This window comes from Astatotilapia calliptera, chromosome 22 (genome assembly GCF_964374335.1).
Source record: "Astatotilapia calliptera chromosome 22, fAstCal68.1, whole genome shotgun sequence".
NCBI classification, from domain to species: Eukaryota; Metazoa; Chordata; class Actinopteri; order Cichliformes; family Cichlidae; genus Astatotilapia; species Astatotilapia calliptera.
Window position 1 is genome coordinate 36,638,555 of NC_137442.1, and position 15,016 is coordinate 36,653,570.

The window sequence follows — 15,016 nt, forward strand, 5'->3', positions numbered from 1 at the left end:
TGAACACACTCCTGTGACTGGCCAGCACCTCATGAAGTGTGACGCCACCTTATTAAGAGAATCCAGCTCCATCCCCACAACATCACTGGCCTTTCAGATCAGCTTTTCCTGCTGCCCCAGCATGACACAGCATAGAGGATGGACTCATAGAAAATCCTGAGCATTGGCTGAAAGAACAGCCTCAGCCCCTCAGAAAATAGAGTCCCTGTGAGAAAATAGAGTCCCTGTGAGTACCTGTTTGTGCACACAGGTGTACACACAGGTACACCTAAGTACCTTTGTGTACCTGAATTAATGAAGTCTTGTTCTTTCAGTAATAATGTGTTAAATTTCCAGCTCCTAATTAGTGGTCTGACTCTTTTCTGTGTCAGAGAGATAGATTCTGGTGCAGGATCACTGACAATGACAGGATGAATCTGAATGCCTGTGATGCTCAGGCACGTGCAGAGGGGGGGGGGGCTAGAGGGGCTTGAGCACCCGCCCCTTTCCTGATGGGTGCCCAAAGTGCACTTTTGTTGAGGCAACTTTTTTTTTTTAAATTATTATTTTTTTATATGTGTGTGTGCGTGCGGAGTCCTGTCTGTGCTCCTCAACAATAATATTTAACTATTAATCACAGTTTTGCTAAATAAAAGGATCTGGCTTGCATCAGTCACATGATCACATTTAACCAATGATCGCCCTCGACGGCAGAACGCGCTGGTTACGAGCCGGGAACGAGCTCACAAAGAGCACGCGCATTTGTTGCGGTCCGGAGCTGTAGGAGAAACACAAGTTAACTCAGAGACACAGACTGATGCGACACAACCAGTAAGTAGGTGTACAACGCACACTGTAGTGTGTAGCACACAGGAGTATCAGCTTATTACGTACACGTTGGTAAGCTGTCTTGTTGCAACTGACGAACTGAAACAAACGAGCGTGCTGTGCGTGCAACAGCGCGACAAACATTACCTGTCCTTTTATTAACTGCACAAGTAGTGCTGGTCACAGCTGCTGGCTACCTGTGTAAGGCTGTCATGGGTCTGTAGCTCTGTCACCGTTTTAGGGAACATATTTAGTTTTAAAGTATTCAGAACATATTTAGCCTTAAAGTAAGTTTCCGGGCTTTTCCGGACTTTCTGGAGGGAATATATTTCACTAAAAAACGATCTAATATGCATGTCCACATAATTATGCATTATTATAATTATAATATATTAAAAAACACAAGCTGTATTTTAAAGAACATACATTAAGAAGCAGATCCCCCCAGGGATCAATAAAGTATTCTGATTCTGATTCTGATATTAGATTTATATTTTAAATTAGACAAAATTTAGATTTTACAGCAGTAAAATTATTGTATCAGTTTAAAAATGTAATAAGCTTTGCCCTGCACAGAGTGGATAGTGAAACAAATGGAATCATCATAAATACATTATTTCATATTTATTACTTCCCCCTCCTCATTGCTTTATTATTGTAGCTCTAGTAATAAATAATAATGTAAGGATGCCCATAGTATATACAGTATTCTGAAGAAGGTCTAAAATGTCACTGTGTGTGCATGTGTGTTTTATTTAGATGGATTTTTAAAAAAAATATTACTCATGATATAACATTGTGCAGACATGGCTGGTAAGGACATGAGGAGGAAACAGTAGGAGCTGTGTGAGGCTACTAAAGGCAGGGCTATAACATTTTTCTGTCATCATTTTATTATAGATTAAGTGCAAGAGTTGTTAGGTGTGGATAATTAGATTATAGTTTATTGCAATAGCAAGTTGTGCCTTGTTCTCAGATAGACAGCAAGTGGAGAGTGATATATGAAATGATGGGAAGGAAGGAAGAAGAGAAGCAAAGAGTGATTCACAGGCAGAGCCTAAATTATTTCTCACAGTTTTTTGTTGCCTTATGGTTCCAAGCGCTGTCACCAATCTTTGCATTTTGTTATTATCTCATGACACTTGTTTAATCAGCTACCATCTCTCCTATGGACTTTTTAATGTCTACAGTCTCAGATCAACACAGCCCTGCCCCTCCCATATTAGATTCTTGATGAATGTGTGTTGTTGTTATTCAGCCTGGTTCAATGTGCCCCTTTTTAACTTTGAGCACCCACCCCTTTAAACCTCTCTGCACGGCCCTGGTGATGCTGCTAACTAAAAAAGCAGCCTAAACCAGATTATGAGTGGTGTAGTCGTAAAAGCAAGGTAATGGATTGGATTTATATAGCGCTTTTCAAGGCACCCAAAGCGCTTTACAATACCACTATTCATTCACTCTGACACACTGGTGGAGGCAGCTACAGTTGTAGCCACAGCTGCCCTGGGGCAGACTGACAGAAGCGAGGCTGCCATATCGCACCATCGGCCCCTCTGGCCAACACCAGTAGGCAAGTAGGTCTGTGAAGGTTCTCAGTCATCCAGGCAAGTAGGCAAGTAGGGTAAAGTGTCTTGCCCAGGGACACAACGACCAGGACAGAGAGCCCAGGGATCGAACCGGCGACCTTCCGGTTACAGATGCGATTCCCAACCCCCTGAGCCACGGTCGCCCACGTGGCTCACCCCACTCTCACGTGTCCCTGAGAGTGGGGTGATGTGAAAGCCAAGCATCGCAAAGACCAAAATTACTCATGTATTGTTTAAGAACATCCTTTGACAAACTGCTGTACTGAGCCTGTCAATTTCTGGATTAAATACGAGGATAAAGTCTCCTCCTATTATAAAGTGTGGTGTCAGAGTCATCCGACAAGGAAGAAAAGAAATAATGAAAAAAGGAGGAGTTAACAACATTTAGAACTTTTATTTTGAAAACGTATATATTTCTGCTAATTAAAATGGCTATGCCTCTTTATTTTAAATTGTAACAGGCTGAGTACGTTTGAGGGAACTGTGGAGAAGTGACTGTGTGTACAAATGTTTTGGACATACGTGTCTCCTGTCTGCCTGTAAGTCATCTAATCGGTTAGTAATTTTAAGCCTCTTTTCCCTTGAACCAACTCCACGTATTATCCATGTGACAAACCTCAGTGTGGTCATGTTTGAACTAACTAGTTGAGTGTTAGGTTTTCACTAGGGATGGGTAGATGAGGCCTCGTGAAGCGTTTCAGCACATTCCCCAAACTGTATCGACACTGTGTCGACACAGTTTTGCTCCATACTGACACCTGCTGGACCTTAAATATCATTGCAGGCAACTTGCTTGAGACGCACAACAGACACTGATTCAATGACCTAGTCATACTTATATACAAGGCTGGACTGGGACAAAAAATCGGCCCGGGCATTTTGACTAGAGACCGGCCCACCACGATAAAGATTGAAAATGTGACGTCATTCAGGGGTAAAACCGCAAAGGATTCTGGGAACTTGTGGCAAGAGGTACTAGCGCACGCAGGCTTTCAATAGAGATTGACAGACCACGTGACTTTCGCGCATTGCATGCCGTGAACTCGTGGCAAAACAATCCAAGTACCGCATCAAATGCAAGCATTTGCAGCACCGCAAAACGTTCATTCTTCGGTTCCAATAAATTCTTGCTTTTTCTTTGCCCCCCAAAAAGGTTCTGTACAAAACGAAGGAGAACAATGCCGGTCCGTACAAAGACAGACTTGATGAAAAGTCAAAGAAAAGATACGAGGAAAAAATCAAAGGAGTGAAAGGGTCAGACCCTTACGAGCACACAGAGTGGACAAAAGACGTCAGCGTGCTGCCCAACTTTCACCACGCTCAGATTTATAATCATACGGTTCTTGGAGTGAGTGCATACACTCGTGAAGTTGAGTAACTTCAGGTCAGTGCAACAAGCCCAGGTACAGTTTACCGACGGATGGGTGCACGACCTTGAAATGCACCGTGTAGAAAGTAAAGACCATCGTACGTATCATAAGTTTACCAGTCTCACAAATCATCTTCATAAATACACATTCGTTAACCGTTTATTAATAGGACCTTTGAGCTCAACGGTAATTAATTAGCAGTGGAAATAATTTCTGGTAGCATCACAGAAATGTAGCAGTGACAATAATATTGTATGCTGTAATCACACTGGGCAATTAGTGATACAAAACAACTGTTTTATCCTGTGAATAAAACTATATGTTTTTGTCAGTGTACCATAATAACAGAAGCGAAACGCAATATTGTGTCGGATTAAGTCCTTGAAGAGAAATTTTTTAAGCCATGTTTCCGAAGTAAGAGCCGACGGATGGTCTGGATATACCAAATATAACGTCTCAGAACACTCCAGCTCACAGGTTAGTCTGCTCCAAGCATTCCCACAAAGGTCAGAGTTTTGTAGTAGTTAATACGTCATTTTTCTTAACATAATTGGTGATATAGGTTACAAGCAAGTCTGGCGCTGAACAGAAATTGTGGTGCTATGCTCCTTTATTTATTGTGTTTATTGTGCATAAATAGTGAATTGTCCTGACACAATATTGCGTTTCGCTTCTGTTATTATGGTACATTGACAAAAACATATACTTTTATTCACAGGATAAAACAGGTTTTTTGTATCACTAATTGTCCAGTACGATTACAGCATACAATATTATTGTCACTGCTACATTTCTGTGATGCTACCAGAAATTATTTCCACTACTAATTAATTACCGTTGAGCTCAAAGGTTATATTAATAAATGGTTAACGAATGTGTATTTATGACGACGATTTGTGAGACTGGTAAGCTTACCTCTGTTCGTACGATGGTCTTTCGTTCTACACGGTGCATTTCAAGGTCCTGTACCCATCCGTCGGTAAACTGTTCCTGGGCTTGTTGCAGTGACATGAAGTTACTAAACTTCATGAGTGTATGCACTCACTCCAAGAACCATATGATTATAAATCTGAGCGTGGTGACAGTTGGGCAGCACGCTAACGTCTTTTGTCCCTCTGTGTGCTCGTAAGGGTCTGACCCTTTCACTCCTTTGATTTTTTTCCTCGTATCTTTTCTTTGTCTTTTCGTCGAGTCTGTCTTTGTACGGACCGGTGTTGTGCCAAAAAGTGATTATCTGCCAAAAACTGATTTCCAGTATTTGCCAAAAACTGATTGCTCGTATTTAAACTGCTATAAGTAACTTGTTGGCCTATAATATGTGAAACATATGTCAAATGCATCCCTCATGGATGACACAAAGTCATATTGAGCCACAAACAACATTCGTGTAACAAGGTAGAAGCCGCAATCAGTTTTTGGCAGCGACTTTTATAGAACCTTTATTTATGCAGTTGAAAAAAAATCTCATTAACATTAAAAATGTCTTTTGTAAGAGTAAGACAGCAGAAATGGCAGCAAATATTACAATAGTTCTGTAAAAATATTGTAAGTGGGGAAAAAGGACCGGATTGGTTATAATGTGAGTACAATAACACAGAGTTATAAAGATACTTGAAAAAACAGATAATCTTTTAATTCTATATATAACCCCTTTGTAAACGCTGTTCACCGAAGTCTATTTACCAACATACGTAAAGATATTACACATAAAAAATACACGGAAACATTGGAAATCACTTTTTGGCAAAACACCGGCATTGTTCTCCTTTTGTTTTGTACATTCCTTTTTTGTGCGTCAAAGAAAAAACAAGAAGGCATTGGAACCGGAGAATGAACGTTTTGCGGTGCTGCAAATGCTTGCATTTGATGCGGTACTTGGATTGTTTTGCCACGAGTTCCCGGCATGCAATGCGCGAAAATCACGTGATTGCTAAACAAGGGGGCGGGTGCATCCAGCCTCCTCGGCTGTAATTGGTCCAGCCCAGAATCGATCATGATCAATTGGCCAATCCAACACCTTTCATTATATATATACCCTTCCTAAAAAAAAAAAAAAAAAAAAAAATCCATCGGCCCATAAAAACAAAAAATCGCCAGCGGCCCACCGGGCAAATGCCCGGTATGCCCGATGGCCAGTCCAGCTATGCTTATATACACTGTATACACAGTAAGACATTGCACTTTCCATGGAATCATTTTATACCTTCTATATTACAAATATTGTAGACATCTTTAAAATATATTATGAATAACATTAAGTGAAAATTAAAATGAAAGTATTGTGAATGTAATATTACCCATTTGACTCAGAGTTTATTATAAATTTCTATTCAGAAAAATAGGTTTATCCAATGTTTTTGCATTCAGTCTATTGTGATTTTTTTTTTTACACCATTTCCCCAGCTTTGGAAAACTCACAGGAACAGATGAAGCTGGGGTACACAAAAGCTGTAAAGCCAGGTGGATAAGGTTCTGATAAGAGGTCTTCCTATTCCCTCAGTACGTTACACTCTCTCTCCACAATACTAAGGGGTAGAGCAGGGCGATATGGCCAAAAATATTTATCACGATATATATTTGAAAATTTGCGATAACGATATAACTGACAATATAATTGATGCGAGACAAAATACAACTCCACAACATTACTAGCGCAAAAAGACAACCTTCCATTTATTTTCACTTAAACAAGAAGCTGGTTTTTATGTACATTAAAGCTTTATAAAAATGTAACAGTGCAAATGCAAATTCCTTGCTGAAAGTTTAACCAAAAGGCATTTCCAGTAGAAATGTGCTGACATATCCTGAGCATAACCATGTATAATATCCACTGAAGTTAAAAAGAGGTGCTTTGCAACATTAAACTGCAGTGTGCAGTACGTATTTTTCGGACCATAAGGTGCACGGGATTATAAGGCACATTAAGCGAAACAAAGCAGTCAGATAAATCAAACTTTATTAAACTCATTCTTCTTGCTTCCTCCACTTCTGTACCATTGATTCATTAATGTTGAATTCTCTGCAGCTGCTCTGTTCCCATGTTGTTGCAGTATATTAATGACTAACCTCGTATTGTGGATGGATTATCTCAGTTGTTCTTCTGACTGAAGTTTGGTCCGTTTACAGCATCCTGCCATGCGATTGCATTTGTCTCTAACTATCAGAAACCTTCACGTTAACTTTTTTAAGTGGAAAAGTGTTAGTGTTCGTCCTCCAGCTTCACTGTTTATATTATGCTAACATAGCTGTGTCGCTAGCGATCACGTAGCACATCATTGTTAAATACCAGCTAGCCCAACTTCAGTAACCCTATAAACGTCACTGCTGTTTAGTTTCCTGTCTTCATTTATGTTGGAAGTGATAGCAGAGCTATACGTTTGATTTTTTTCAGAAATCTCTCAGTCAGAACATGCTAGCGAAACTAGCGAGCTAACTTCCGCTAGCTTCCGCTAGCTTCCTGCTAACTTCTAACTCCGTTAAATGTAATAAATTTTGTTTTCATGGATGCCTGGAAGTTAAACTTCATAGTTACACCTGGTAAAGCAGCAATGCTGATCGTTTTATTAAAGATGAAAGAATTTAGACAGTTTTTAACTCTCAGTGATGCTGCAGTGTTCGTTTGACCTGAAGAATATGGAGTTTAGGACCCAGATTACTCCCAGATTTAAGAGCATCTTAGTCCGACAATAACGACGGCCGCTTGCATGTTCTGCAAAAAAATGTGCTTTGTCATGTACAGTGGGGCAAAAAAGTATTTAGTCAGCCACCGATTGTGCAAGTTCCCCCACTTAAGATGATGACAGAGGTCAGTAATTTGCACCAGAGGTACACTTCAACTGTGAGAGACAGAATGTGAAAAAAAAATCCATGAATTCACATGGTAGGATTTGTAAAGAATTTATTCGTAAATCAGGGTGGAAAATAAGTATTTGGTCACCTCAAACAAGGAAAATCTCTGGCTCTCACAGACCTGTAACGTCTTCTGTAAGAAGCTTTTCTGTCCCCCACTCGTTACCTGTATGAATGGCACCTGTTTGAACTCATCATCTGTATAAAAGACACCTGTCCACAGCCTCAAACAGTCAGACTCCAAACTCCGCCATGGCCAAGACCAAAGAGCTTTGGAAGGACACCAGGAAAAGTATTGTAGACCTGCACCAGACTGGGAAGAGTGAATCTACAATAGGCAAGCAGCTTGGTGTGAAAAAATCAACTGTGGGAGCAATCATCAGAAAATGGAAGACATACAAGACCACTGATAATCTCCCTCGATCTGGGGCTCCACGCAAGATCTCATCCCGTGGGGTCAAAATGATCATGAGAACGGTGAGCAAAGATCCCAGAACCACACGGGGGGACCTGGTGAATGACCTGCAGAGAGCTGGGACCAAAGTAACAAAGGTCACCATCAGTAACACACTACAACGGCAGGGAATCAAATCCCGCAGTGCCAGACGTGTTCCGCTGCTGAAGCCAGTGCATGTCCAGGCCCGTCTGAAGTTTGCCAGAGAGCACATGGATGATACAGCAGAGGATTGGGAGAATGTCATGTGGTCAGATGAAACCAAAGTAGAACTTTTTGGTATAAACTCAACTCGTCGTGTTTGGAGGAAGAAGAATACTGAGTTGCATCCCAAGAACACCATACCTACTGTGAAGCATGGGGGTGGAAACATCATGCTATGGGGCTGTTTTTCTGCCAAGGGGACAGGACGACTGATCCGTGTTAAGGACAGAATGAATGGGGCCATGTATCGTGAGATTTTGAGCCAAAACCTCCTTCCATCAGTGAGAACTTTGAAGATGAAACGAGGCTGGGTCTTCCAACATGACAATGATCCAAAACACACCGCCCGGGCAACAAAGGAGTGGCTCCGTAAGAAGCATTTGAAAGTCCTGGAGTGGCCTAGCCAGTCTCCAGACCTCAACCCCATAGAAAATCTGTGGCGGGAGTTGAAAGTCCGTGTTGCTCGGCGACAGCCCCAAAACATCACTGCTCTCGAGAGGATCTGCATGGAGGAATGGGCCAAAATACCAGCTACTGTGTGTGCAAACCTGGTAAAGACCTATAGTAAACGTTTGACCTCTGTTATTGCCAACAAAGGTTATGTTACAAAGTATTGAGTTGTATTTTTGTTATTGACCAAATACTTATTTTCCACCCTGATTTACGAATAAATTCTTTACAAATCCTACCATGTGGATTCATGGATTTTTTTTTCACATTCTGTCTCTCACAGTTGAAGTGTACCTCTGGTGCAAATTACTGACCTCTGTCATCATTTTAGGTGGGGGAACTTGCACAATCGGTGGCTGACTAAATACTTTTTTGCCCCACTGTACATGTTCCCAGAGGATAAGAAGCTTCAAAACCAAGCTCTTAACCAAAGTCTAACCTATTTGACAACATGTTCAACTCAAATGCAACTTGTGTAAAACAGAATGGCAATTTGTTTTGATTTACAGTTTTTGGGGTTTCGTGGCAAGTTGCTCTGAAAAAAGTTAATTTCTGTCTTTAAGAAAACGGTAAGGTGCAGAAAGTTCTGAATCAATGTCTTCTGTTCTAACTTTACCTAATGTAGCTTGCATGGCTGATTGCAGATTTCATGTCTAACATGTTATTATAAGATGTTGAAAGGTTTTATTCTAACTTGAGCTGTTTTAAACAATTTTTATAATCTGGTTTTAGGTACATTTGTACTAGTTTTATAACAAATGTGGCGCGATACTGAACTTCACAGGAAATTGGAGTGTTGATACCATTACTATTAAAAGACAAGTGGTGGAAAAATTTGTTTGAAAGTTGTTTGCTGTATGGAAACCAGATAGAAGTTGTTCACATCCTGCCATCTGATGTTTTGAATCTGTTTGTTAGTGACTATCTATCAAGATAGGTTTGATATTCTGTCTGACAACACCACCTTTAAAATTGGATGAGTAACATTTGTTACAAAAATTTGACTTTTTTTGTGTTTTTGGAAGGACTTTATTTGTGGCTGAATGTTGTCAGTATGTTAAAAATGGCTGATCTCAAAAGTCAACATTGTCAGTGGTGCAGTTGTATTTGAAAATCAACTGTGTAAACATTCATTGGTACAACAGGGAGCACCTCATGAAAACTATGAAAGATACTTTCTCTAAACTTTAGGAAATTGATTGGCAAAACAAAAAAAAATATGTTGTGTAAACTTTAGGAAATACGTTGCTGAAACTAAAACTAATACCATGTGTGAACTTTAGGAAATACGTTGCCGAAACTAAAACTGATACCTTGTGTAAACTTTAGGAAATACGTTGCAAAAACAATAAAATATGAGTTGAGAAAAAGGACAATTATTAATTTTGTCAACACAAAAACATTAGCTAAAGCAACTTATCTCCTAAACTTGAAATTATAAGTTATCCATCAGAACCTAAAAACGTAAATGCAAACAAGAGGCAAACAAGTATGATTATAACGTAACATATACTAAGTCGATATAAACGATGTTGTCACATCTCATATAAAAATATATCGATATTTTTAAAAACCTCGATATATCGCCCAGTCCTAGTATAGAAAGATTCAATATCAAAAGTGCACAATATTATATCTGTATCAAATGATGGGAAGTCTTTGAGGAAAAGCAAAACATTAGAGCTATCCTTTTTGTAAGAGTTCAAAGTTGGTACAAAATTCTTGATGTGGAAGTCTGCGAAACTTGATATTCTCTCAGTTAAACTTCCAATTCCAGAAACAATGAATCTGTCAGGCGGTTCTTCTAGGTTTTTATGGATATATATTAGGGGTGCAACGATATTCGTATCGATATTGAACCGTTCGATACAGTGCTTTCGGTTCGGTACGCATATGTATCGAACAATACAACATTTGTAATTTATTTTATCAATTTTCCTTCTGACGATGCTGTCTGTGTTGAGCGCTCAGTGAATCTGTGTTCGACTACTCCGCCTAGGCTGCACTGTCGAGCGCAGATCCACTGAACGCTCAACACAGACAGCATAGTCAGAAGGAAGAGCGCAGGGCAAGCTAGCGTGACAGAAGTTAAGCTCTCCTTGCAACATGGCAAATTGAACCTCCCCCACCCTCATTCAGATCTGGCGTTTGGAATTATTTTGGTTTTCATGTGACGTATGACCCTGAAGGTAAGCGCGTCATGGACTAAAGTAAAACAGTATGTTGGATGTGCCATGCAATGCTCAATTACATGGGTGGGCGCTAGTGTGTTAGCGCAGTTAGCTCGTTAACGTGTTGGCCGTCTAGCCCCATGCACGGAGCGATCGGCGGTAGCTCGTTAACGGAGATTTGCCGTGTTGTGGCGTTAAGGTCATTTTAACGAGGTTAACCTGAAAGCACTAGTGGGAACACAACGAATATGACTGCACATTTACACCGACATCATCCTAGTGCAAAGACAAAAACAACAAGCATGCTACTAACTTTAGCCGAGTCATTTAGACAGCTGTTAGCACATGATTCTCCTTATGCTGCTGAGAATATAGCCCAGAAGAAGCGGATAGTATAGCTTTTATTTTGGAAAGAGCCAATTCTCTGTAATAAACTCTCTTTTCCAAAGATGAGTGATTCCTCAATCAGATACAGGGCTCGCAATATCGCTAGCCCGACGTCCCGGGGCTAGCGATTTTTCCAGTTGGGCTACCAAAATCTATCTCTGCCCTGCCCGTCCGGCTATTGTAGGAAGGAAAAATATATGTCAATGCTTTTGCATTCTTTCAGAAATGTAGCTGGGTAATTATGTCATTGGCATCGGTGAGCCACTGTCAATATGTGACATATTGAAATCGTGTTTGAATTTGCGCTTGTTTTTTTGCTTTCACTTTGCAATCGCGTGAACTGTGTATAGAGAGCGACAGCACTGATCTGTGAGTGATGATAATTTGTGCACCAATTCCTCTGACATCGTCTTATTAATCGTTAGCTTACTATGCAAACATGACAAGTGAAATCTCCCGCAGCTTAAACATGTGAGAGGTTGATCGCAGAGAATCGCTGAGCTTATGTGAGTGCATGTGTAAAAGCATTTCAGTTCTGCTGAGCCAAATAAGACAGGTCAGGGTGAAGAAGTGACAGCCAAAGAAAAGCTTACCACAAAACGGAGAAGTTATGACAAATCAGACTATAAGGCAAAAAGAAAGTGCAGCTTTATGGTTTCATGGACAAAAGAATTTCTGTGGCTGCAATATGACGAGCTAAATAACCAGGGCTGCACATAAGTGGTCCGCAGGTGCGCATTCGCTGTCAAAATAAAAAACACGCACAAGGGTTAGGGTTAAATTTAAAAACTGTACTTTTGAGTTAAAATATATATTTATAGTTTTAATAAATGACAAATTTAAAAAGGCATGAACATTTTTTTGTATCGAAAAAATATCGAACCGTGACACCAAAGTATCGAACCGAACCGAACCGTGAATTTTGTGTATCATTGCACCCCTAATAAATCTCTCTCTCTCTCTCTCTCTCTCTCTCTCTCTCTCTCTCTCTCTCTCTCTCTCTAGATGGAGCATTATGGCAAAAATGATAATCACGATTATTTTCACTGAAATTGAGATCTTGATTATTTGACGATATTTATTTAACCCTTTAAGACCTACCATAGAACCAAGTCCGCCAGAGCTTATATTGTTTATTTACATGTTGTAGTGCCATTTGTGGGAGCATTTCAAGTTGCTATACAACTTTTATAGCCCATATTTTAATAATATGTCTCCATTAAGTCCATAGTAACTACATTAATTGCAAAAAAGTGCAATAAACTACAAAAAAATTTGAAAATCGTTTTTGTTTTTTGTTTTTTTACATATATTTCTACTTGGAGAAATTTAAGAGGCTCATCCCTCAAAACTTTAAATACAAAAAAGTTGCAAAAAATAGTTTACAACAACAGGAAATTTATTTTGAGTGTCTTCATAGTTTTATTTTGGAGATACACCAATTTTTATATACTGCAGGAAAAACGAAAAAACAATCCTATGATGCAAATTTGCAAAGAAAACAGCAGGTGCATCAAAATAAACTATTTCCAGCAGTGCAATTCGAGTTCTAAGCATCCCAGAAACTATTCAGAAAAGTCAAACATGACCAGTATAGGCTTTTAAGGCCTACAAGTAAAAAACTACAATTTCCGCGAAAATGACGTCACTTCCGGTTTCGGCCAGGAAATGGCGGACATGCGATAGTTCGCGCTGACGTCTGTTTCACTGTGAGAAGTGTTACGAACAGCTGATCAGATCGGCAAAGCGTGTTTCTGGAATATTATGTTTTTGTTCCTGCAAGCGCTTTTTATGCAATTTTTGCAAAGCTTTATGTGGAAGGAAACCGTGACCGAGGACAAGCTGATGGCATCAGATGTAAGTACAACTCCTCCGGTTTCATATGCAAAACAAATTATTGCGCTAGCTTACACGGTTCAGGTTCTACAGGGATTTAAAAATAGTTACACAACACGGAGCGTGCTGCTCTGACCGGCTTTAAAGGGTTAACAATGACTTTAAAAAATAATATAAAATAGTGTGCAACACCACTGAAGTTTTTTTTTTTTAAACTCTCTTTTCAACCAACAGCAGTCACTCTCCAAATAACTTCTGCTTAGCTTTCCGAGCTTCCCTCGGGTCCTCTTAATCAGCGGTCTCCAACCTTTTTTGTGCCACGGACGGTTTATGCCCGACAATATTTTCACGGACCGGCCTTTAAGGTGTCGCGGATAAATGAGGGAGGGGCTAATAATCGGCTCAGTCATTTTTAATGATCGTTGAAAGCCCAGATCGTAATCGTGATTAAAATTCGATTAATTGAGCAGCCCTAAATTATAATATTTCTGACTGTCTGAGGCTAAGTTGAATCGAATCGGGACTTTGAAAACCGGAATCGAATGGATTATAGAAATCAGTGATGATACCCAGCCCTAGTGAGCAGCCTAGGCACGACAGAAGTGGATGTAGCTGTAACAGGAAAAGAACTATTGCTAACTTTTCTGTTAAGGCCTGATGCTTCTGAAATTCATAGCCAGCTCTGACACGGTGTCATCAATCTTTGAATGCTGAAAAACCACAGTGTATCCAGAAAAACACATTATATTAATTATTATAAAATTTGTGTGCGCCTAACTTTTGTGCTGGTACGCCCAACTTTAAAAAGTTAGGCGTACCGGCACGCCCATGGCAAAAAGTTAGTCTAGAGCCCTGATGATGGTGACGTATTAATAAAATGCTGAGGAGTTTTAGAGAGGAAATGGCACGAGTCTGCAGCAGTGCTTAGTTTAGGTTTCATATCCAAAATATCCATGGTGCTGAAGCAAAGGTAATATTTTGGTGTTGCAATTTAGAAAGGAATGCAGATATCAAAATTTATATGTGAAAAGTAATTGATGAACATGTTCTTGCAGACTGTGGTGGCCCGGGGCCTGCTTAACAGGATCCAGGAAAGTGCAGGATATCTTCCTGTCTTCATCAACTTCTCTGCTCAGACCTCCTCTGCCCGTACACAGGAGGTCATTGAGTCCAAACTGGAGAAAAAGAGAAAGAACATCTTAGGTAAAAGAGTTGCTTCCACTATTCACCTACACATCTACTGCCTGGCCATTCATCCAATAGTGCTTACACGTTTACTTTTTTCTTCTTGAATATTTATTATTTTTCTCTCCAGGAAACAAGAAGTTGGTGGTCTTTGTGGATGACTTGAATATGCCTAAGCTGGACAGTTCTGGATCTCAGCCTCCTATAGAACTCCTGCGTCAGTTCCAGGACTTTTCTGGGTTTTATGACAGAAAGAAGTTCTTCTTCAACATTAACTCTGGTTGCAGTTGAGGTTATCTATTTTAGATTTTTCCAAACCGTTTAAAAACAAAACCACAAGAAGGAGCATTTTCAGATTTTAGAAAGATTATGGGGCATGTTTCCTATAAGTACAAGCACGTATCTAAAACAAGGGTAGGACAGTTCTACTAGCACGGCTGTTCTAGACTAGCTATAAGTTAATTGCTCATAAGTCTTAACCTTTTATTTTTAGTGTCTGTACTGTTAACTCAAAAGACACGGCGTCGTAGTCTCATTCCAAGCGCTTTATTCGTTACGCCATTTTTCTCTACACCAACAACAACTCTTCGCGGGCAACAGTACTCTCGCGATATAAGAGAAAATAACAAGTTAACATGTACATTCTAGTTCCCATAAAGATTGCCTACAAGTAAAGACAAAATCGTTCTAGACTCGGCTACTATGGATGTTTTCCCC

At 39.9% G+C, this 15,016-nt stretch overlaps 1 pseudogene; it reads left to right on the plus strand.

Moving 5' to 3' along the window:
- The first annotated feature begins 14,157 nt into the window (after positions 1-14,157).
- The window catches only part of LOC113014572 (dynein axonemal heavy chain 6-like), a 51,933-nt pseudogene continuing 51,074 nt past the window's right edge, over positions 14,158-15,016 (plus strand).